Source organism: Corvus kubaryi, unplaced genomic scaffold, assembly GCF_017639235.1.
Source record: "Corvus kubaryi isolate FWS band 111438036 unplaced genomic scaffold, C.kubaryi_AGA036_p1.0 split1-131, whole genome shotgun sequence".
Taxonomy (NCBI): Eukaryota; Metazoa; Chordata; class Aves; order Passeriformes; family Corvidae; genus Corvus; species Corvus kubaryi.
In genome coordinates, this window is record NW_024582073.1 from 17,268,740 (window position 1) to 17,292,649 (window position 23,910).

The 23,910-nt window shown below is 43.3% G+C and overlaps 1 protein-coding gene and 1 long non-coding RNA gene across 4 annotated transcripts in view; one reads left to right on the forward strand and one right to left on the reverse strand.

The window, feature by feature from the left end:
• LOC121676525 (complement C1q tumor necrosis factor-related protein 7) overlaps window positions 1–7,457 on the reverse strand; it is a 100,970-nt gene extending 93,513 nt beyond the window's left edge. Inside the window, exon 1 of one of the 3 annotated variants that reach the window (XM_042053159.1) lies at window positions 6,889–7,454. The gene's annotated coding sequence lies outside the window, so the exon portion shown is untranslated. Of the gene's footprint in view, window positions 1–6,888 lie in introns of all 3 variants that reach the window. The other 2 variants (XM_042053160.1, XM_042053165.1) reach the window with 2 other exon arrangements.
• On the forward strand, window positions 6,523–22,432 carry LOC121676527. Its single transcript, XR_006020495.1, has 3 exons — window positions 6,523–6,721; window positions 16,519–16,588; window positions 21,706–22,432. It is a non-coding gene; the product is annotated as an uncharacterized LOC121676527 (long non-coding RNA).
• The last annotated feature ends 1,478 nt before the right edge of the window (window positions 22,433–23,910 follow it).

The following is a 23,910-nucleotide window of genomic DNA, read 5'->3' on the forward strand; positions in this document are numbered from 1 at the left end:
ATTAGGCACCTGCATGAAAACTCAGCCCTCAAAGACATAACAGTGCTACAATATGTAACACGCTGTTAGTTTAGGGAAAGTACTCCCATAATCTGGAAAATACCAGCTCAGACCAACAGGGAAAAAGTTTAAGACCTCATTAAAACAAGGGGCAGCCATCTAGCATTACAGTGAAATCAGTATGAGCAAATATGCCCATAGCCCTGACTGCAGAAGTGTGGTCAGAACTCCATAAATGTAGCAAGATACAATTTATAAAATACTACACTGAAAAATTCTCTCAGTGATGAGATGCTGAAGGTTTCTGTCTGTCTTTTCGTGAGGGGAAAAAAAAAGTGAGGAAGGGCTACACTGAGGGGAAAAGATGTCAAAAGACTCACATGTTGCTTTATCTGCCATAAAGAGACAGATCACCAGTCATCACCATCCCATGTGCAGAGGTGCCTCTCTGGTCTTTCACATCCCTCCCTTGTCTGCAAGGAGCCAGGATCCTTTCATATTTTGGAAATGGCCCTGTAGCTCAAAGAGAGATTGTCTTGGAAACAACATTTATCAATGAGAAGGCATTTCATATTTCTCCCTGAACTGATACTTTTCTGGAATAGGGTCTAGTGCTCTGTTTCAGAGTCCAGTAGGCCCTGAAACATAGCTTGTTCTCAACCATAATGTAGACTTACTCTCAACGAGAAGGCTGATAATGTGCAAACTTCTGTCATAGCTCATGTCTATGAAAAAATGTCCATATCTTAGTTTCTGCACCTGCTGTTTTCAGAAAGAAATGTGTGATGTCCCTTTCTCCTTGAAGAGGTATCATAGATATGGCCACAGTGGGATGTTTCTTTATTTAAGAGACAGGGTGCAAAGTCAGAGAAATATAGCCCTCAGAATTTTGAAATTTCAGTACTTCAGGAAAGCCAAAAATTTTATTGCCAGCTAACTCATCCATCTCTCCAGAGCATCATTACACCATCTTATTAGCATGCAAATCAAGATGACATAGTTGTTGCTGACTAATTTCAAATGTGATATATACAGAATAGATGCACTGTTGGGATGGTCTTTGGCAACACCTTCCAGGCATCTCTGCATGCTGTTGACCTGAAACTGTAATTTTCTTCAACTAGGAAGGTAATTGTGAGGATGACTCTTTCCCTCATGTGCTGAGTTCATGTGTATTCTTAAAAAATATTGTATTTGAGTCACCTGTCAAACCCCACAGGTATTTTGTTCATATCTCTCTCTCATCTTCTAACTATTTCCGTTTAAGCAGAAATCCCCAGAAGCTGTAGTTTTGTTTTCCTCGGATTTCCACTTAAGTTATACAAATCTAACTAATATTCAAAAGTGGGTATAAGTAAAAGAAGGATGACTCCACATTTGAAGTTCACAAAATTCTAGGTGTATATGGTGAATGTCAATAATTATTGACATGAGCTCCTGGCTCATAAGGCATCATTATAATGATAAAATATCTCAATTACCAGTTAATATGCTCTTGTTCTATTACCACTGGTGGCCAGCCTGACCAGAGAATCTGAACATTTTCCTTCCTGAATAAGGCATGGCCATGAATACAGAGCATTTTCTTTAAGGAGCAGAATGCAGCAGCCATGGTATGGTCAACACAACAGTCATATAAGTGTCCAAATGTTCAGCTCTGTAAGTGGGGATTATTCTGCCCACCTGGGATGCTCAGACATTCATTTTGTTGCTCTCTTGTACCCTGAAGAATTTTTGTAATCCTCCAGGATTCCCTTTTTCCTCTCGGGGAGGAGATTCAGGGGACATGCTGATGACTGTGCACGTGGGTGGGAGATTGTTCATGCACTGAGGCAGTGATCAGGGCATCCTGGCAGTGCCCTTGTTGTTGCAAGCATGTGAGTCTGAATCTGGTTCCTGATTGTCACCAAAAAATCCCCAAACAGTCCCAATGCTTTCTTTTGACTCTCTGCACTGTCACTTTCCCTACGTGCTCCACCACGCACCTTCAGTGCTGTCAAGGATCTGAACTACCAATAACTTCCAAAATCAATTTGTGGTGAACACTGAAATTTTCCTCAGTGTTTTAAAAGGACTTCACAGTGACAAGGTAGCTGAGATACTGAGCTATCTCAGGGAACTATCTATCAACAGCCCCTCAAGGCAGGAACTACTTGCTAGAGCACCAGCTGATAAACAAAAACAGAGATGACATTCAAAGAAAAAAATTGTTTTAGTTACCACATAGTCTGCTTCAACATTATTTTAGAAAAAGCTGGATGCAGATCTTGCATGAATGTAAGTGCAGATTTCAGCAAATAACTTAAAAGCCACAGAGGAAACCTTAAAAATTCAACAGAATTAATTCCCTCTGGAATATGAATGCTAGCAGATTTCCCTCCCCTTCCTTCTTTCCCCTTCACTCTTTTCTCCAGCTATATTTAAGATATCAAGTTTGTAAGTCACCTCACTGAAGTTCAGAAATGGGCAGTCATTCAAAGATAAGCTGCATTAACAAACATCAGTTGATAACTAAGGATGATGGTATTTGTTCCAGCAGATTCCCAGCAAAAAGTCCATGCTCCCATTGCAGCCCTCCACCACAGCAGCTCACTTAGATCAGCTTCCAGACTTGCTCTGCTGTCTTCCAGACAGCATCTGCAGACTGATATGTCACTGCACTGCTTCCTTGCCCGCCAAGAGCTTTTCCCCTACAAGCATCACAATACTGGTAACTGCTCTCAGCTCTCCACACTGCTCATCTGGGGATGTTCTGCTACTTATGGTCCTTTGTGGTCAGTTTTGCTGATTATCTTGTACAACACTTAGATTGAGAGCTTTCCAGCAGGTTTGGACGGGTTTTTTCTGCCTCTGACCCTATGGGAAAGCTGAGGCACACAGCACCATGGAAAGGATTAAAAGCTGTTTTCTTTCCCTCTTTACAATAAACCTGTTTATCTATGAGTGGCCACAGATGGACACATATTTCCAGAATTCAGGAAAACTACCTTCAGTTTTCTGCATCTTTGCAGACTTTTAGTAAGATATCAGTTCTACAGTCATTGAGTCTTGCCTCAGTCCTCTTGTCTGTAAGCCTGAGAGGTGATATTTGGCAAACTAAATGTATATGTGCATATGTACCAGAGCACTAATGGATAGTAGGGCTTCACAAAGAGAAAATGGTCTTGAGATAGACACCAGAGAAGTCTAAGTGTATCATACATCAGATCGTAACCTCTTCATATTGCAAGGATTTGTCTGGGAGAGCCACTCTCTGAGTTACACTGCTGTCAGGTAGCAAAATACTGCCTTTGAAGTATTTGAATGTTTGCAGTCCTTAAATAATTAGAATTGTCAGAAGCCCATCAATCAGAAGTTTTCACAACTCCTTCTCATTTGTATGTAGATTTCTAAACGTGAAAACCTGATATTGTCAAATAATAGACTAAAATAGAACACCTCAATAATTTTCCTTTTTTTTTTAACTCTACAGTATTGGATACAGAAGAGATCTTAAAACTTTCAAAGTGGAACTGGAGGAAATGGTCTCTTCTTCAAACTACTGGGTTTGTCAGTCTACTGCTGTTTTGGGTAATGATCAGTCCCAGAAGATAGCTGGGTGTGGAAAACACCAGGAAATGCATAGGCAGTAATTAAGTGCAAGGCAGTAATGAAAACATCCCTTAGCCTTGGGCATCAGATTTCAAGGGTCATAAGCCTTCATGTTTTGCTTACATGTGGGCTACTTCATTTGTACCTGCAGGGATGGGGATTAGCAACTGAAATCCAAACAGGTGGACAGTTTGGTTCACCAGCTGTGATGGGGCGTTCTGCCCCCATCAGGCCCCTTCTCCAACCCAAGCCTTCTCTACTCCAGAAAGGCTGAACAGCAATCATGGTGCTGTGGAGTAAGGAGAGGCTGATTTGAGGAAAACCTGTGCTCTGGAAAAGCCTGGCATTAGGAGATTCTGTATCCTGAAGAAGTGAGAAAGGAGAATGTTACAAGAAGAATCGGACACAGATGGAAAAAGAGAGGGAAAGAGCAGGTCCTGCATCACCATTGAGATCTTCTAGCACCCCTTCAGCACCATGAATCCTTCAACAGCCCCATTCCTTCTTAAAGACGGAGGCAAAACTCCAAAGTTTGGTTGAAATGAGGCATTTCTCCTCTTTCAAGGCAAGCTGGTGCCTTGTATAAGCACTGAGTCCATGCAATAACATCTCTTGTGTCATTATAATTAATAAAGCCTTCAAAAATATGTGCAATAATCCATTCTTAAGATCAACTACATAAAGTTTAAATAGTTCACACATCACAGGTCATGTCAAGTGATTTCTTTATAAAACAAACTCTTCAGGAATGAAAATCAGGCAGAGAGGGAGAAAAGAACTTTTTTAGAGCAGTAAATTAATATCCAATAGCAAAACATTTGGATGAAATCTGTTTGTATGATTTCTTTTCCTTGAAAGAAAATGAGAGTTATTTTCTTATTTCAGACCTCTTCTTTCCATTTGTGTTCCCAGATTTATTCTTGATTTAAGATCTTACGTTCTTAGATACTCCACTCATCAAATTTCATAGCTGTACCTCCTGAAAATGAAGGTTTAGAGTAAGAAAGATCAAAAGATTTTGTTCACTGGTTTTCATAGGCACTGCATTATTTCCTCTGGGAAATTGTGCAAGAGGAAGATTTCAGCCTGCTCACAGGATACATCAGAGCGAAAATGCAATTCACAACTGGGGCAGCTCCTTTGGCTTTTTTTGTTGCTTGTTCTCTTTGAGCTCACATCAGATTAGAGCATTTCACAGTTGGTTGCAAACTTGAAAACACGAGCTGAATAATGAGATTAAAATATCTCATAGCAAATAATCCTGAAAAACATGTGGTTTATTGGTTTGTGAGCTAGGAAGTGACATCAAACGTCCAGACATGGATACTTTTCATTTAGTACATAAGTTCTGCATAGTAAGACAGAGTGCATTCCTCACCATAAAATATATGCAACAAAGTATTTAAAGATGTTCAAATTCAAAGCCATAACCGTCTGCTTATCACTGACATCTGTTGCTTCAAAGCAAAGGACTATATGAAGAAAGCTTTAGAACTCAAGAGATGCATTTGCCAAGAGAACACATAAATATACATAAATTCAAAAAGTATAATAAACTGCTGTTTTCTCCCTGGAGTGTGGTTGCACCAGCTAGGTATGGGACAGTTTTGTATTGCAAAGAAAACACCTCCTACCCATCTCTGTGCTGAAAATTAAACTTTTTCTCATTCTCCAAACACTCATGAAAAGCAACATCCTCTTCCTCCATCATCAGAGGAGTTTGACTTTCATACCAGCCCTGTTCACCTCTGACTTGCTCCTGCCAGTGCACCTTCAAGGTGTGATCCTTATCACCCTGAAAACTTCTTTCAACAGAGCCCTTCCCCATCCTCGCTCAGGGAGGTGACTCCCCAACATCCCTGGAAGCAGCACACTGCATCTCCCAGCCCTGCAGGTCTATTAATTTCCTTGCTCTTTTGGCACCCAGGTCTGACTGCCTGGCTGACGTCAAGGACGGCCTTCCCATGGCCTTCAAAGAATTGTGGGCATCTCCCTTAATGGACAGTGCCTCTCTCTGCATGCTGATCTTGCATTGCCATGGAAATGAAGGGAAAGAGGAGGGCTGGGAGAGGTGGTAAGGTATTTAGGGCAGCATCCATGTTCCTCTGAGCACCTGATGCAAGAGGTGACTGAAGTGGAGTATCTGCAATAATAAGGTTGGGTTGGGTACCTGTGGGTATGTGTCAGGGTTGGAGGGTTGCACTGTGAGGGTTGGAGGGCAGGTTTGCACCTTTCAGACATGTGGGTCTGGGGAAAGAACCTATTAAAAGTTATTGGGAACTGGGAAAAAGTGTGAGCCAAATAGAATGTGCAAAGTCATAGGGATCAGATGCTTTTTAAATATGGAATGCAAGGGAACTAGAGACTCTCTGAACAGGAAGACACTGAGAATTCTGAGTGCATGAAATTTTTGTCTCAGGGTAGTACCACCTGTACCTGGTAAGTGAACCTAATACAGCTTCCATTTATTTATCACCATATATATTGGCAGCAATCAAAATGGCAGGGAGCACTTCAAAGACAGGAAGAGAAATTTGGCATTTCAACCTCTCTCTGCCAGGCCTCTTGATGCCAATAAGTATATGAACTACATAAAGAACAAGGAAATATTTCATGACTTTAAATTATATTGTGAAGCTCACAGAAAGTTGATCTGTCCCCTGCCATAAGCTGCAGATAACTATACAGAAAGTGACAGATTTAAATGTGAGCATGAACATAAAGTTACATTTTATCAAACATAAAGTTACACTTTATAAAGCAATCAAAATATTTTTTCTGTTATTTAACGTTCCTCTTAGTCACATGATCTGTGACCCCTTAAACCTCACTATAAAGCACATAAAATCCTACAAGACAACAAGTTCAGCCTGGGGGTTACATACCACTTTTGGGTTCACTGACAACACTTTATAAACTACTTTTATGCTCTTTGTTTTCCTTTGAACAGCCTTTGCATTTCCCTGCCTGCTTCTCATTGTCCTTGAAATCAAAGAAATCAGAGAAATCAGAAAGGTCTCTGTGCTGATCACAAACAGAGAACAGAAACAGTCAGTGATCAGAAAAACAAACAGAGCCTGCCTGAGGTGCTACAGATTCTGCTCCTTACAAGACTCACAAGCAAAACAAGGTAGGATACTTATTTATTGTGCTGACATACATGCATTATTCAAAAGGACAGCAGGATAGCAATGTTACTAGTATTAGGAAATTCATCTCAAGTTTAGATTATCTCAGAGTTTTTATGAGGCAAGAGAATATACAGTTTGCTTCAGCAAAATAAAGCCCTTTACTTACATGGCTTGCAAAAGGTTGCAGCAGCTGGAGCCTCTGGCTTGCACTTTGTGCAGGTATTGTCCCTTGTTGAAAGCCTCCTAACTCTGACACTGGAGACAGCACATAGCTCACCGGTGCTTTGGATTGATAAATCCTTTAAAAATGCTCTCAGATGTTTTTTTATCTGTGGTGTGCACTGACAGTAGACTGCAAAGCAGAAAGCTTGTCTGGTGCTATGAGGAAAGAGTTCCCTCTCTGCAGAATCCAAAAAAAAAAAAAAAAAGGAGTCCTTGACCTCAACAACTAGAATAAATCTACTATATCTGCTGGCTCTTTTCTGAATGCATACTTGAGCAGTAACATAAGAGCAGGCGACGGGAGCGCAGGAGCTGTGGCATGTGTGCTCTGCACCGGGAGGGCACGAGAGCAATGCTGCTAGCACAGGCACAGCAAAATCAAAACACAATGCTTGCTTTTAGCTTTTAATTTGTTCACATGTTTTAAAAAGAAAACAAAGATGACAGGCTTCTCTATTTCAGTTCATGGCTCCCAAGTGGCAGTGCTCTCAAGCTCTGTCCCCTCTGCTGAGGTTCCTTGTGCTCCAGATGAGCTTACTGCTGGTTTTCTATTTCAGACCTCGATATTCTGGGAACATCTCTGTATCCCAGCCAGGAAATGTAACACATACTGAAGTTTAGCATTTTGAACATTATAAATGCAATGAATCCCCTGTAAGCAAAATGAGTGGTTTTCAGACTTTTTTTCTCTGCGAAAGATCTGTTTACTACTTTTTCCTCTCTTTCTTTGCTTTTGGCTACTTAAACTTACTAAACTTCATAAAAACAAGCATAGCTTTTGGAACAAGTCTTCAGTAGAGCAACTAGTGAGACAAAGAAGAAAAGCAAAAAGATTTTGTAGCTTAAAATAGGTAAATGTAAGGTTTCAGGAAAAAAAAATCCTGCTTCATTTAAAAATTACATCTACCAGAATAAAGACAATAGTTTAAACATAGTCATATAATTCTCAGGCGATAAGGACGAAGGTTTTACAGAGAAGATGAAAAAAAACCACATTAAAGGAGCAGAAGATAAGAAGGGAAATCAAAGTCCTCATTCATTCCATTGTATTCAGTAGCAAAAGAGGGAAAAAGAGAAACAAGCTTACAGTCTAGAATCAAACTTTAAAATATTGTAAATGTGATTTTTTTGGCTTTATGAAATGTAAACATAAAAGAAACAAATAGAAAAGCCCTCAAAACTTTTAGCAAGCATTTCTAGATTAAGGAAATAATGGTTTTTAATGAACAATGATCAAATGATCTCTTTTGTTATTCCCTTGTGTGAACAATAGACTTGAAAAAATTCCGTACACATTTTATATACTTGTTATCAATGTTTTTCTTGAACCTTAAGATTTGGGTTTTGCTTTTATTGTTGCTTCTTTTTTTTCCAGCTTTATTAAGACACAAAAACACAAGTACAACTTCAAAGTTGTTTATTAGTAGTTAAATTGTCTTTCCATATTGTAGCTGGCTAGTAGCAGTAATATATTTTGTTGAATGAGAGAGACCTCAGTTTCAATTTAGTTTCCATTTATATCCATTTCCTTTGTTGAATACTGAAACCCTAAATCCACAATAAATTAATTTTGGCTCCTTCAGCTCTTCCTGCTCTTTTCACTTTTCCTTTCTCCACTAACAGTTTCAAAGTATGAGGCACTATCAAATCATATATCTTGAATTTCAAACTTTTTACCTTTTCTTTTTTTAATTAAAATACATGTTTGAAAGCTATTGCTTTAAACTAGTGTGAGAGCAAGTGTTGTTCTTAAGATACCAGAACACCTTTTTTCTTCAGTGGGCTCAAGTCTCATCCCTAGGACTCATTTCCGTAGGTGGGTGCAGCACTCCCCTGCTGGGCCACGCTGAGGTGGGCCTGTTGTGCTGGACCTCTTCCCCGCTGCTAAACCATCGGCAAGGAAGCGTTTTCTCCCTCTCTCCCAGCTCATCTTTCCTATTTTTAGAAAATAGCTGGCATTTTTGACTTTTAACCTTGTTTTATGATGTTGGAGACCTTGTGACCTGGTGTGTAGGAGCACGGCTTGGCACAGAGACTGCTCGCACACGCCCAGGTTGCAGGCCGCAGTCCCGCGAGTGGGGCGTGTCGGGATGCTGTCCAGCTTTCTGTCCGTAACTACACGAGGCTAAACTTCAAAAACTGCCTGGGACCTGTGATCTGCTGCTCTGTGAAGTGTTTTGAGGCAAGCAGAATATATACCTAACTTCTGAGGGCCGAACTGAGTTGATTTTGGTAGGGACATCTAAACCACAGTACTAATTTGAGCGCAAATTAATTACTCCCAGGCATGACTCGGTTTCTGCCCCAGGGATGTGGCTTTTGACTAAGGAAGCAACAAGCCATTGGGCAGTGCACTCGCAGCCCCCAGGCCTGGATGATGTCATTTATCCCCAGCCCAATTCAGCCACACCACAACTGTGTAAGCACTGCAAGCCTCTGGGTGCTCCACTCTGCTGTAGCCATGTGTAATGTTGCCTCACAACTGATAGGCAGCTGGTAACTGCAAATGTCATTTGCCTTACTGCATGTTATTGTATACACATTCACAGATGTTTATGCAGAGCTAAGAAAACAGTTTCAAACATAAGGGTTGCAGTTACAGCTGCAATTGTGAATGCGAACATGGAAGCTTGGTCAGGACCCCATGAGCTGTAACACAGATAGAAAAATACTAGACTTGTAGGGTGAAGTCTGTGTCATGATCAACCACATCAAAAATGTAAAAATATTTTTTCTTTCTTTTTTTTCCCCCCCAGAGGAAGTGTAGATCCTTATACTTAAATTAAAGTCTTATGTTTCTTACTTATATTTCCACCCAAGAGATTGGTTGTTCTGTGCTGTCTGCAGGCTGGGAGTGCTGCTCTGCTGCTGTGGCACTATGGTTATCTCTGAGACCCTGAGAAAGTAGGTCCTCAGGTGTGATGTGACAGTCCATCAAACTACTTTGGTCAGACTCTGTCTGGAAATTGTCTAATTTACTCACTGCTTTTAAAAAAAACCCAAATACATATCCCAGAAGCTATTATTTCCAATGTCAGTGCACAAGGCTTTTGCAAAGCCCACACTTTATTACTTCATGAGAGATGCCACACAGAGAGTCCATAGGAACCACAAGGCTTAATTTTGCTATTTCACATAAAGGCTGGGCAAGAAGGACTGAAATACTGATGCAGTGGTGATGTAAGATCAAATAGCAGGTAAATGTGAACTAGAGAACATATATGTTCCCCAACATGGTAAACTTTCATTGCCTTTAGGTGGTTAATCTGAAGATAAACCTGCCATTGCTTGGCTCCATGGAGGCACAGTTCCACCTGAAGACACCTACACTGTTTCTCGGATGAGTCTGGGGCCACAAGTACCAAAGTGCTTTTGGTGGAGGCATCAAACTGCCCTGAATCGGTTCAGACCATCACGGCTTGATCTCTCCCTGATGGAGGCAGGCTGTGTCCTGCAGCACTGCTTTGGGTGTGTGCACCACAGTCCCCAGTTCTCTGAGAGAATGTATTTGTAGAGGTGCGGCATTAGAACAGAGTCACAGGGGCAATTAGGGATGGAAGGGACGTTTGGAGTTCATCTCATCCAGCATCTGCTCTAAGCAGGTCGAATCAGCTGGCAGCTGTGTCTTCAATTATGACTATTATTCAGAGGTTTCCATTCCATACAACACACCTGACCCCCATTACCTCCAAGAGCAAGGAGATGACTCAGTGATTACGATCCAGAGGGACTTTTGCATCTTTTATCCCAAGTAATTACAAACTCATGGTTATTGCCGTAGCTGATCACCCAATCATTTGATTATACTTACTTGGCATGGAAGCCAAAACATTGTATCTTATTTTACAGATGTGGACCTAGGGCACAAGGATGACATTTGCCAGAGATCACAGTCTGTGCAGAGTAAGAAACTGAGTGGTCATCTCTCAGGGCTGGCATCCTACCTGCTGTCAGCTCTCTGCACTATTAGTTATTAATAGCTACCTTGCTATTACAGGTAATTTTTTGATGTAACGCAGCACTTATGAGATGCCAGCCATGTAATAGGTTCCAGTGCTGAGGCTGAAAGAGGGGGAAAATGAAGAAGTGCTAACACTGCTGCTGTACATGTGGTAGGCAGCTGTACTAGGGATCATCAAATTAATGATTCTCCTTAAAAAACAGCCCTTCTGACAGTCTAAAATGGGATCCAAATTAATAAAAGCTGGTTCTGGAAATGAGGAAAGGTCCCCATGGTCTTTACTGCTGTCAGTGAGAATTCATATCATAATGATCAAAAACTGTATGAAGGTGAGAATTGCTGTAACTTGTTTAAATTGAAGGCCTAGAAAAATACACTTTAGACACCTGCAATCAATTTTCATTTTGAAATTCAGTTCATACATAAGGAGGGCTTGGGAAGAATTGAAAGGCGAGACAGTATATTCTTGAAAGACAAGAATGTTTATATTTAAACGAGTGGCTCATAAGCATGGCCCTTACACTTTGATCTTACATCTAGCTTTTGGTGAGTAATGCTATTTTATACATGGTCCCACCATGGTGTTTTATATATATATATATATATGTATATATATATATATGTGGCATATAGCTAGGAAAGGATGGATCACTTCAGTGAAAACCAAACAAAATATGGCATGGGCCACAGATGTATGCTAGACTAGTTATCTTTCCTAGAGGGATCCAATTAAGCTCCTTTGCAACCCTTATGGTGGATGTCCCATATTGCCAGCCCCCATTCTAGACACTCTGCTGCATACCTGCTTAGGCCTGCCAAGCCAGCCAAGTTAGGATTGCAGCAATTTCTCACTTGAGGCAAGATGCTAATGATACTAACTCATGTTGTCTCAGCTAGTGTAGGGACTAGGGAAAAATGGGCAATGACTCAGGACCTGCAAATTCCTGTTGATGTTTCAAACTGCACATTAAAAAAAGGAAGAATTCTGACTTTATAATTTAATATGTCATTAAAATGTAAAAGGCAAATCTTTTAAAATCTGTAGTGTGTAACATCTTGCCCATATTACTTCTCAGTCTTGAAATCTGAATGGCTAATTCTTGAGCTGATATACACCAGTACTGCTGCACTGATTGCAAAGGCAGCATAGTTAGTTTACAGCAGCAGAAGTTGAAGTTCTGGCTCAAAACTATGTGGAAGCATATATATTCCCTTTCTGGTCACATTGGTGCCACTGGAAAATGACTCAGGATCTGACAGTCACCATGGCTTTATATCCACATCAAAGCTTATCCTTAAGCCTTGTACCATACCCCAGGGGGGCTGAACACTTGTTTTTGAATGCTTCACTGAGCTGTATAATTTAGGAATAGCAAAACCACATAACATTAAAACCCATCAAAAGAAAGTTTCATGCTCAGATATAAATGTCCTGAGCCTCTACTTGAGGAGCTGTGTGATCTTCCATCTGAGGGTCAGAAAGGATTTTTTATTAAATTGCTGTTTGTCTCAGAGGTCAGACAACATGGATGAAGCCTGGAGATGCTTTAAGGCAAGGACATCCATTCTCTTCCATTGTGGGATGTATTTTCAGCCAAAAGCAAAACCTATTTCAAGTACTGCTACTTCATCAGAGGTAGGAAGGCAAAATAAACTCCCCAGGAATTAGAAAGCAGGCTTTCTATCAGTATCTTGTGCCACTTTGCCATCAAAAATCTGCTGCTCATGTACCTTGAACATGATTGAAAAACATTATGTTTAATCTTTTGACAGTTTAAGAAAATGGTCCTTTATGCACAAATCAAATCTCCCATAAGTTAAATCTATAGCCCTTTCTTCTCTATAACCTTGGAAAAAATAAGCAGAAATAAAATCCAGGGCCTCAGAATATCACATACAAGATATATCTGGAAATCTGAAACAACTTTGTTTGTTCAAATGCATCAGTTTTCAGCAGGTCTGGAGTGAGGTTGAGGCTATTTCAGACCAAGCAATCTAAAACATCAAAGTAAAATGTTCTTTTCTTGCAATGAGCTGCAACTAGTTTCCTTCCTGCAAGTACAAAGCTTTCAGACATGAGGATATCTCTGATCATCCCTTACAGGTACAGAATGAGGGAAGGCACCTCTATAACTAGGTAGAGGAGAAGCCACTTACAGTGTGTATCACCATTTGAAGCCCAGCCCAGTTCTCAAGAAGTAAAGGGCTGTATCACTGGTAAAAATTAATTGAATGGCATCTCTTCATTTGGGAAAAGGCTTCATGACTGAAAAGCAGACTGCAGTGTTGCAGAATAAATTGTTTCTGGTGCTTCCATTGCATGTAGCTTAAAATTGTTAAAGTGATACAGGCTTGTCTGGACTGTGTTACAAAAAGTGTTTTCTTTTGTTAGACAAAAACTAGAATTGCTTCAGCTCTTTTCAAGCTCAGTGTTGTTCCATGTGTCCTCAGTTTTCTTCTCAAACCCGCTGTTTTCCAGCTTCTCTATACATATTGTGTATGGGAGGGATGGGAATGTAGCAGCTGTAGCAGAGCACTAAGGGCTCTGATTCCTGCTCCCACTGCTGCTGCTGCTGCTGCTTTCCTTCTGGTTTTCTTCTGTTCTCCTTTTCACTCCTCCCTTTAGCCTACCTGATATTCGGACTTGAAGAGAAGTTCATTGACATTCTGGTACATTGTCTAATGCTACCATTTAATAGAAATAATGGAGGAGAAGCATTTCCTGACTGCTACAACCCCAGGAGATCCTGCTTACAGCCGAAGAGACTGCTCAGGAGAGGGGCACTGGTCATTGCAACAGCATCCCACAGCCTTATCACCATTGCAGTGACCCCAGCAGAGAGCTGTATACAAGGCTATTTTGCATTTTCTTACAACCCACTTCTGCAATTAAACCTGAAAGCCCAAATGTCCAAAAGCAGTGTGCTATGCCATGGCTGCAGTACAGATACCCACATGCCTGGGTTGAAGGGACTTATTCTTGTGTGTGACATCCGGGAGTCAGTCTGTGACATTGGGTCCCTCTCTGCAGCAGGGGCAGCGGCTTATGAGGAATAAGGAGCACTGCAATGTCTACCAGGCAAGGATACTTAATGAAATCCTTGTTTTTAGAGATGTAGCTGAAGAAATCAGTACAGCTGTTCTTTCCCCTTGTCACCAGGCTAGGTTTAGCAGGGCAATTTGCTGTCCTGGTGTTCCCAGCCTGGCACCACAGGGTGGGGGTCTGTGGGCTGCTGAGGCCATACACAAGGACGCCCTCCCATTCCTGCACCGGGTGTTTTCTGTTTTGTGGATGCCCAGGTGTTTTGACAATCCTACTGCTGGTTGGGGTTGCCTTTTCCCCTTACCTTTCACAGACACACAAGGCTTATGCTGTTAAGATCTTTTTAAGGCTACTGCATTGCTATTGCTTCACTGTTGCTGTGCATGGCAGACATGCTGTGGCTGAGTGCCAGCTGCTTGGAGAAGAACCCTTTTTCATGAACAACGACACAAGCTATGAGCAGTAGGAACTGGTGGTTCGAAGGGCTGTCAGCAGAAGCAGGACATCTGTATTGGTTGTAGGAGAAGGGTTTGTAGCTGGATGGATTGATAGCTGTGCATGTGCTGAAATACAGATGATCTGAGGTTAGCCATGACCTCCAGGATTGATACAAAATAGGCAAACCCAGTAATTTTCTCAGTCTAATCTGAAATGGGCTTGGACTCAGGACCCTTCCCATCAGGGCCTTCAGCCATGTTGTGGAGTGAGGAAGATGCTGTTTCTGTGCAAGCCCTGAGCACAGTCCCCACTGCCAGGGGCCTCCAGCACAGGCTTCTCTGGTGCCAGGCTGCCCTCCAGGCATCACTACCAGCAAGCCAAGGGGAAATAACACTCCCAAAAGCAAGAAGGGGTACACTAGGGTTGCTGCTGAGGCCTGCCTCTGGCACCTGTGCCACAGAGGGCTGCAACATCTGTTACACCCAAATAATGTTCTGAAGGGCTAAATAGATAAATATTGGAGTTGTTGACGAAAGGAAACAGTGCCAGATGCTTTTGGCCAGCAGAACGGGAATGTGTCCTACCGCCTCAGGTTGAAAGGGTTTGGATGTTTAGGACTTGCAAAAATTAGGGGGAGGAAGCATTAGTAACAGTATCTGACACAGATTTGCCTTATTCATAGACAAATTAAGCTTAATCGTCCAATTTATAAATCAGCTTTAAGTGAAGGGGCCCCTCCTCACCCCCCACTGCTGCATATTTGGTGGATTAAGTTGTTTGGTTTTAGTGATAAATTAGAAACATCTGCTTCCGCTGACAGCCTGGAATGGAGGCGTGTACAGGAACATGGCTGGCCGGGCTGCTCTGATGGGGGGGTTCTGTGCCAGGGCATGGTCCTGCCCAGCTCTGGCCATGGGGTCTGAAGGGATCAGGCTGTCTCCCCTCTGCACTGGGGCTCAGTGGGGCAGGGGAGACACACGTCTGCTCCTGGGCTTGCTCAGGATGGCTCCTGGGGAGGATGGAGCAGTGGTGAGCATCTCCAGCAGTGTTCTCTTGGCAGAGCCTTCCTTTTAAGGGTGTCTTGGCAGTTCTTCCATGCAAGAGAAATTGTTTCTGCTATGGGATCATCAAGTCTTAATGTCAAGGAATCCAAAGCTTGTGCCAGAGTTGATGCAGAGGCTGCTCAAGCACGAGCACTGATGGCAATGAGTGTCCTGGCCATCCCTTCTGATGAAGAAAATGGTCCTAACTAAGGGAACGGAGATGTTTTACAACCCTGGCCTATCCTTGCAGAGGTGATACAACTTCCTGATTGCTGAGTCAGGTTAGAAATGGCCAAGAGACACATCACATCAAAGTACTTCTCATGGGTGTTTAACTTGTTCAGGAGGTATGAAAACAACCCTGCTGGCTTCAAGCCCTTATCTGCAGGAGGGGAAATCTGGGGCTAAAACCTGCCAGATACAGCAATCCAAATATGCCCTGGGCATCCCTGGAGCTGCACCCACAGCAGACCCGATCTGTGCATGTCCTTATATCACACACACCAAAGGAACTGTGAGGACTGATTTGACCTCAGCTGTGACCTGACTTTCACTGCAGGGATTTAATATATGCCCTGTTGGGTTGCAGAAGCAGATGTTTTACACACACCATTCAGACATTTTTTTCTGAGCCTTTGGCAATCAAAAGTCTCAGATAGAAGCCCTGACTCTCAAGGATAGAGCATGACTGCAGAGAGGGAGAATACAAGATAATTATTACCGCAGGCCTGGGCCCTAGGGTATATCACCATGTCCCGCAGCCATAGGGAGGAGGAGGAGAGAAGATCCAGCAGGCAGGAATTGTGCAGCAAGATTGATTTATTTAATTATTTTACAAACCTTTTATAGACTTTTTTCTTCATAGTCTAATTGGACAAAGGACCAGCCACCCCTTGGGGTTGATTGGCCAAAATCCTAAAACATCCATTATCAAAATATTTTCTACTATACCATAAACAAGACTTTCCAATGTTGCAGGTGGCTTGGTTGTTTACATTCCCTGCTACCTCTTCTGTGAGAGAGAAAAGTCTCTCACAGACTTAGAGAATAACAAGAAAATCCTCACTAACAGCATTTTTGTACCTACAGATAATTGGTGGTTTCTAAGAACTCCTGTTCCCAAGGTGCCCTTATATTTTTTCTTGGATCTTTTCTCCAGGTGAGTTTAAGGATTATCTGTATTTAATAAAAATTTTTGCATATTCTGTTAGATCTGTCAGAGAAAGACACTCCAGGAAGGTTCAGAGCAAGCTCTCAGACCAGCTGCACAGATCAGGTCCTACAAGTTAGGCAGCTCCTGGTAGTGCAGGCTGCACTGTTCAGGTGTGACACAGTGCAAGGTCATGTATTTCTGTCTGAGAAACTCCATGAACAAAAATTTTGAATTAGGACTGAGGTAAGTGGCCTGTCAGCATGAACATAGCCATCCTAGGCAGGTCTGCAGAGGAAACTCTCAATTCTCCTTAAAAAGCTGGAGGCAGTCTCCAATGCAGCTTCCAAAACCCTGGTCCAATGTAAAGCAGCATAATCCATCCGTAAAGCTTAAAATACAGAGAAATGAAGCCCCTTCTCTAGAGAATCAAATAATATTCACTGCACAGCATGGAGGTCCATGGAGGCTATGCAGCACAGCCCCTCTGAGACACCAAGGGCCAACCCTGGACCGAGAGTACTCACTCTCTCTGGGGGTGCAGGAAGGAGGGGAGAGGGAATAGGAAAACCTGTTTCACAGTTAGCCAGGACCACTGGTCCTGCTCATCCTGCCTAAACTGCTTCCATGTGTCTGACTATTGACATTACTTGATCTTTGCATTCCCATGTGGGACACTTGAACACATGGTAAAGTTGATGACGATGAAGTTGAGTCAGTAAAAGGAACATTTTTTCTTTATTTTCTTTTCGCTTTACCCAAGATAGGGAAAGAAACGAAAATTCCTTTCTTCCAGGAAAGGAGCAGGAGCAGTGATCCAGACACCAGGCCTTTATGCTAGCTGTTTTGCTGGAGCATAGACCATCTTATTCCTGACAAAATTGCTGCCTCTCCCTGGAATAGTTTCTTGCTGCCTCACTGCAAAGCTGGTGCTCAGAGGTCATCTGCAGATGTGTATCACCACTTTCTAGCAGGAATGTCTGCACTGAATGACACAAACAGTAACTTAAGAGAGGCCAAAGCAGTCTTGGCCTTTCCACTGGGAAATCAGTGTCCAGAAGCTGGAGAGTGCCTTCCCAGATCATGTGAGCAGGCTACAGTGTTGCAGTGAGCCATGGCTCTTGCCAGGGTGTCCTGGACCCTGTTGGACAAAAGGTCCAGTGGTTTAATTCTCATGAGGCCCAGGAACGCTAAGATAGCTGCCCGCCACAACATAGACACCCTCAGGTGTCTGGCAAGAAAGTTTGTTGGCCAAGGCGGGAAAGACGTGACACCCTGCACGTCTGCGATGGCCACCGCTCTCCCATCTCTTGGTCACCACATCACTCTGCCACTGGCCCGTGCTCACCCTCTCTGCCTACCTCTCTCCCCATGGGTTAAGTTGTATGTATCCCTGCCTATGTAACACCCCTTGTCTGTTCTGTTATTGGATGTTCTATGATTGCTCCACCCTGAGCAGTGGGGTAGAAAACCACCTGTCTGAGACTTTTCTTTGCTCTTCTTGGCCTGTCTCTCTCCAGCTGCAATAAACCCATTCCTGTCCCCCCCGAGAAGAGTCCCTCATTGCTTCATCTCTCCCCGCACCTTCTCCCTCAGTGGCTAAAGTGAGCCTTGCCTGGACCTCTCTTAGCCTCCCGCTCTCCCTCGGCACCCGTCCTCTGCTACTGCGGCAGACAGGGCTATTGCCTGGTGCCTGGCCCCTGAGCCACCCGGCCAGCATTGTGGCGCTACAGGATGGCCCATCAGCCACTGTAACTTTGGGGAGGAGCGGCTGCCAGCAGGCCCTCCTCAGGAACCTCCTGTGAGGAAGTGGTAAAGTGGTTTACCCTGGGTAAACACACACAGACACACCAAGAAAATTGAATGTCTGTGAGAAGGAGGCTACCAGGTTGGTAATTCACAGGAGGAGATAAGCAAAGATATGTGGGATGGGGAGGGTTGCTAATGCAGGGCTATGATCTCAGGTTTAGGGGCCAAAAAAGGACAGTCTCTGGAAGATAACTTTCAGAGCACATCTCTGCAGAGCTGGAACTCACAGAGACTCAAAGGAGCCAATTGCTCTGTTAAATAAATACTAACATGGTGTCTAGAATAGGGAACGGATGCAAAGAGCAATCTACATGCTTCTCTGTATTTCTGCTGTTTAGTGATAGTGAAAAAGGATTGGAAACAGCAGTCTGGGATGTGTTGGGGAAGTAGGTTCAATCCCCAGGTGCATTGAAAGGCAGCAGAGTGGCTCTGTGCAGGAACATCAGTGCAGGGCTAGCAAGGCTGGCATAACATCAAGTTTTTATAGACTCCTGAAAAGGAAAAAGACTTTTATTCTTGAGTCGTAACTGCTAGTGAGAATAGCAGATGTATGTTCCAGCACCAGGAGAGTCCCCCTCCAAGAAAAGGGAGAGTTTTCCTGGACAAATCCAGAATAAGTTCAAGTTTCTCTGTTTTTTCCAAGGGGTAAAAAACACAAGAGAGGTTCTCTCTCATCAGCTCACAAATCACTTTCCCCCGTGCTGCAGTGATGGGACTCCTACGCTGGCCTGAATCCAGTCACGAGGCCCATCAGACCAATGGAGAGAGGTGGGGTGAGCAGGCCGGACACTCATCTCTTCAGCTCTGCCCTTCCAGCTCTCCTTGGTTTTATAGCAATGTCACTCCCTGTTTTTATTGCACATTTTTTAAACAACATTTCAGGTCCCACCTCAGCTATTAATGCTCTCCCCACTCTCATTTTTTCCTGAAAGAAAAATATCTTTATTGAAGAAAAAAAAAAAAAAAAGAGAGAGAAATAAAACAAAGTCCGTGGATTACAATACATCCAAAAAACCCAACCCCTTAACTGAACAGTTCCCGTCCTTAAACCTTCCTTATCCCTTCCCTTAACTTAACCTTGAACTCTTGCCAAGGAGATATTCCTGTTTGTTGCAGGATGTCTTATTTCAGGTTTGAGGTCTCTCCAGAAGAGAGGGGGAGAATGTCAGCTGAAAATAGGATGGGTGGCCTGATGGTGTCCAAACATAATCAACTATCTCCATTAAGTTTTTGAGATTTGGCTTCCATTTCTGTAGGCTGCACCCCATTTGGGTCTGAAAGATGTGATACATGGATGAGGAAGACAAATCCAGTAGATAGACTGAAGATGAGCCAATACATTTAAAGCCAGCACAACATATGGACTATCACATCTCTCAGCCTAGGAAAAATTGCTCCCCACAGATTTCTGCTAGCTTTGCCTAGAGTGAGTGAAGCATCCCAGCCAGTGAGACTTTTCCCTTCTTTCCCTCTGGATTATTTTTTTAACTGTATATCTCTCACTGCCAGGATATGTTTCCTGTTGCAGTTCTGTTAGTTGGTAACATGCTGCGACCTTCCCAAAAGCGCCTCCAAGGAAGCCTCTTGGTGCAGCCAGCATGCTGGCACACACACACCGGATAGCCAGCTAAAACAGTCTGACAATGAGCAAGAAGAGTTTTTGCACAGGGTTCTACAGGAGAGATTTAATGCATCCGCACTCGTGCAAGGTTCCAGAGAAGTCCCGGGGCAGAGCAATGGGGGGTCCAGGGTAAGGGAGCTAATAGAGAAACTCTGAGGGTGTATCAGGTAACAAGGGTTGTGGCGGCCAACGGAGCCAACCAGGGGAGCAGAACTGTGGTGCATTAACATAACAGAACAAAGCATTCTGGGGGAAGTCTTTCAGTCACCATAAGCTGGAAAGGAACCTAGGACTTATCCCACTGTAGGACTCCTTTCATTCCTTGTCCATCAGGCCCATCGCCCTCCACAACTCCCCCTTCTACATTAATTAAAAGGGCTTTTCCTAGGGATCTCAAAAGCAAAGGTTTTAAGCAACTGAACACACACAAACAACAAAAAACAATTAAAAGAATCTATAACACAACTTTCAACAGTGAAGCTAAACACTTTGTGAATCCCCAGTGTCCCAGCAAGTCCTCAAACCACTCAGGTAGTTTTTCTTTCTTCAGTTCTATGATTAAGTCTTTCATCTTTTGGATGCTGGCATGGATGCTTTCGCTATGCATTCTCTTTGGGCTGCACTGCCAACCAAGCATCTACGGCCAGTGTTGTCAAGAGCATCCAGAAGAAAGTGGTGAGGCAGGTGCTGGGCATCATGGTGTTGGGTGTGGGTATGGGCTCGGGTAGCTGCTTCTGCAGAGGTTTTCAAACAAGATTGTTAAAAAAAAAATTGCGAAATTTCAAGAGGGGGACCTTCCTTTCCCTCCCTCATTGAATTTCCCTTTCTTTATTAATTAAAAGCTTGGGAAAAAGGGGGTGGTAGTTAGATGACAGGGGTATGGGGTTATGTGGCTGAGGAAGGGGTAACGAGGAGTAAATAAAAGGGGAATGCAATGCAACAGAAAGCATCCCAACAGGGGTATTGGGGAGTGTGGCCACGGGAAGGGCAAAGCAGAGGGGTGGAGGTAGGGAATATTAGCTGGTGGGAAAGCAACAGGAAGATGAAGGGGGTAGGGATTGCAATAATGAAGGCAATTTGGGAAAGACTTAAGGAGGCACCACAATGGGTTAAACTTATCCGGTCGATGTCGTGGTTGAAGTTCTGAAGTCTGAAGTTTCCCATTATTCATAGCCTGTTCTTCCTTAAAAGTGGTCCTCATTATCCTCTGTGATTAGTTTTATACTAAACAATTCTGTTCTTCGCAACACCTAAACCTCACAGAAATGTGTAGACTCTTTGGACATATTGCCCTATTCCCACTCTAAGGTTTAGTGAAACTGTAAAGTATCTTTGAAGACTTGAATCAGGCACTTTGCTGTTCTGCTTTCATCACTTTGGGCTTTCCCTTCTGCATCCAACATCAGGTGAGGCTTGAGGGTAGACAACCAAGAATAGTTTCACACTGCTTTTCCAGAAGTGCAAGGTGAATCCTAATTTATGAAGAACATGAACTGTTTATTTCAGCATTGGGAAATCAGAGTAATCTAGATTCCTTCTTCAGCCCAACAGAGAAACTACTACTGATGTGCACCTTTTAATTTAGAGAGTCTGGGAGCAGAAATAAATACCCTTTGCTGACAGCTGAAGCCCAATATCTGTAACTAAAATGTAAATCTGCCCAGTGGTTATCTCATTTGCAACCTTTGTTTTCCAGGTAGGACCATGAAGATGAGCCTGCAAAATCTCTAGATTTCTCTGCCAAGGCAGTCACATAATCACTCTGCTGTCCTTTTGGTTAACAGAGAACCCACTTCAGCAGTGAAAATGGAGTTTGACCTGTCTTGTATCTGTGACAAGCAACCTCTCTGAACCAGAAACACTTTTTAAATTACCAATATTTGGGTAGAAGGCAGCCTTAGGATTTTCGCTTCCCTGTGAGCTTTTTCTGGTGAATCTAAATTCTATTTTTGTCATTTGTAGTGTGTCCCTTTGGTAACATGGATGTTCTTTGATCATGCAATGACAGTTTATGTAATGTTCATACAGCATCTGTTTAAGGACTCTGAAAATCAGGCTTACCAGTGCATGGGAGAGACTTCTGAATGGACATGTCGCAGAGAACTAAGTATATAGGTTAGCTCTGTGAATGGGACTGAAGAACTTCTCCTGCAGGCACTCAAACCCAGCCCTCTGAAGTGTGGGTTTCCATCTACCTCCTTGTGGTAGCCTGTTAACCCCGATTCTGTGATCCCCCTGTTCCCTTCCCTAGTCCTGACCTCTCCCTCGGTTTCTCCCTATTTGCTCCTGTACCCCAACCCCGCCCAGGGACCACCCTTGGGCCCCTGACAAAAGCACCCCACACTCAGACCACGTGTTCTCTCTACCTCTGAACATTGATGGGACAAGATGTGATTAAAGCCATCTCAAGCCCTCATGAGAGACCCTTCTCTACCTTCTTTACCACCACTGCATTGTAACGCTGCTGGCTGCCGAAGCCACATCGCGGGGCTGTCCGAAATGGACTCCGGGATGCCATTGATCACATGGCCCTAGGAAACCCTCGCTGAGCTTTCTGGCCACAGCAGCCTGCTAGGCAGAGTCCAGCAATTACAACACCTCCTCACTTGTCACAGTGACTGAACATGGATAAGTGCAACAGGGAAGTGTGGAGAAGATGAAGGGGATGAAATAACAAAACACTACCTTCTTTGTTTGCATCATTCCCTGTCATTGCTGCTGAGCCAGAAGTAGTCCCTTTGGCTGAGATACTCAGTTTCAGAAACCCTCCTGTCTCCTGTATCATTAAGCAACATGGAGCAGGACCAGCCCTTACCACCTTTACTCCCACTCATGAGATTGGCGGAGTATTGTAGAGGAATGACAAGGAATAGGCAACCACTGAGAGAGGGAATACACTTCCCAATCTCTAAACCATGTAGTCCTCACCCACCTGATGGAGGTGATCCTAGCTCCACCTTTCCAGAGTTCAGCAAGGATGGTGATGGTGGGCTTCCCATTCGGCACAAACTTAACACAGCAGCTTCAAAGTGAACAGGATTTTAGGATTTCCTCCATGACAGTGAGCAGGCATATCAGCCCTTCCACTTCCAGTTTTGATTTTCTGCACTCTTTTCCCTGCCCTCCCGGCTCTGTGTTTCTCTACTCTTAAATACATTTCTTACAGTGGGATCCATGGGAAGACAGCATCAGGGGCATTGACAGCCCTCCATTCTCACCAGGGTGAATCTCCTCCAGTAGCACAGCTGAAGTTGTACCAAGTCAGGGAAAACAGGGAGCAGGCACGACAGGAAGAAGGGATTTTCTGCTTCTTAAACACAGCATGCTATAGAATACAATAGTTGTGTGGTTTCTGAAGCAGGTTCCTGTTATTGAATTTCCATAGCTTGTACAGCTCCAAGGGCTGTGGGTAATGCTGTGCTCACACCCATATTTTCCTAAAACTCCAGCCTGAAAACCTTCATCATTTCCTTGAAAATGAGTGGGTGAGAGAAATTTGCCCCCACTGTGAATATCAGGTTTTGGACAGCAGGTGATGCTTGCCTCAGCCTTTCCTGGGTAATGGTAACCAGAGACCCAGCGGAAAAAAGGGAGCTTGAAACTGCTAATCCACTTATACTCTCAGCTACCCAGACCAAGATTGTGATTAATCACTTACACTCGGCATTTCATTTGTATTTAACAGCACACATTCTCTCGCCAGCCTACTCATAGGCACAAAGCACACTGCTGGTAGCAGTGGGAACACAAAAAGTAAAATGACCTTGAAAAGAAACCAACCAAGCAGAAGAAACACACCAGCAAAATAACCAATGGATATGTTTGTGAGAGTTTAATAAGTTAAATGCAGGAGTTTAACTTTGCAAAAGCACAAGCCTGAAGCAAAACCGTTTATTTGGTA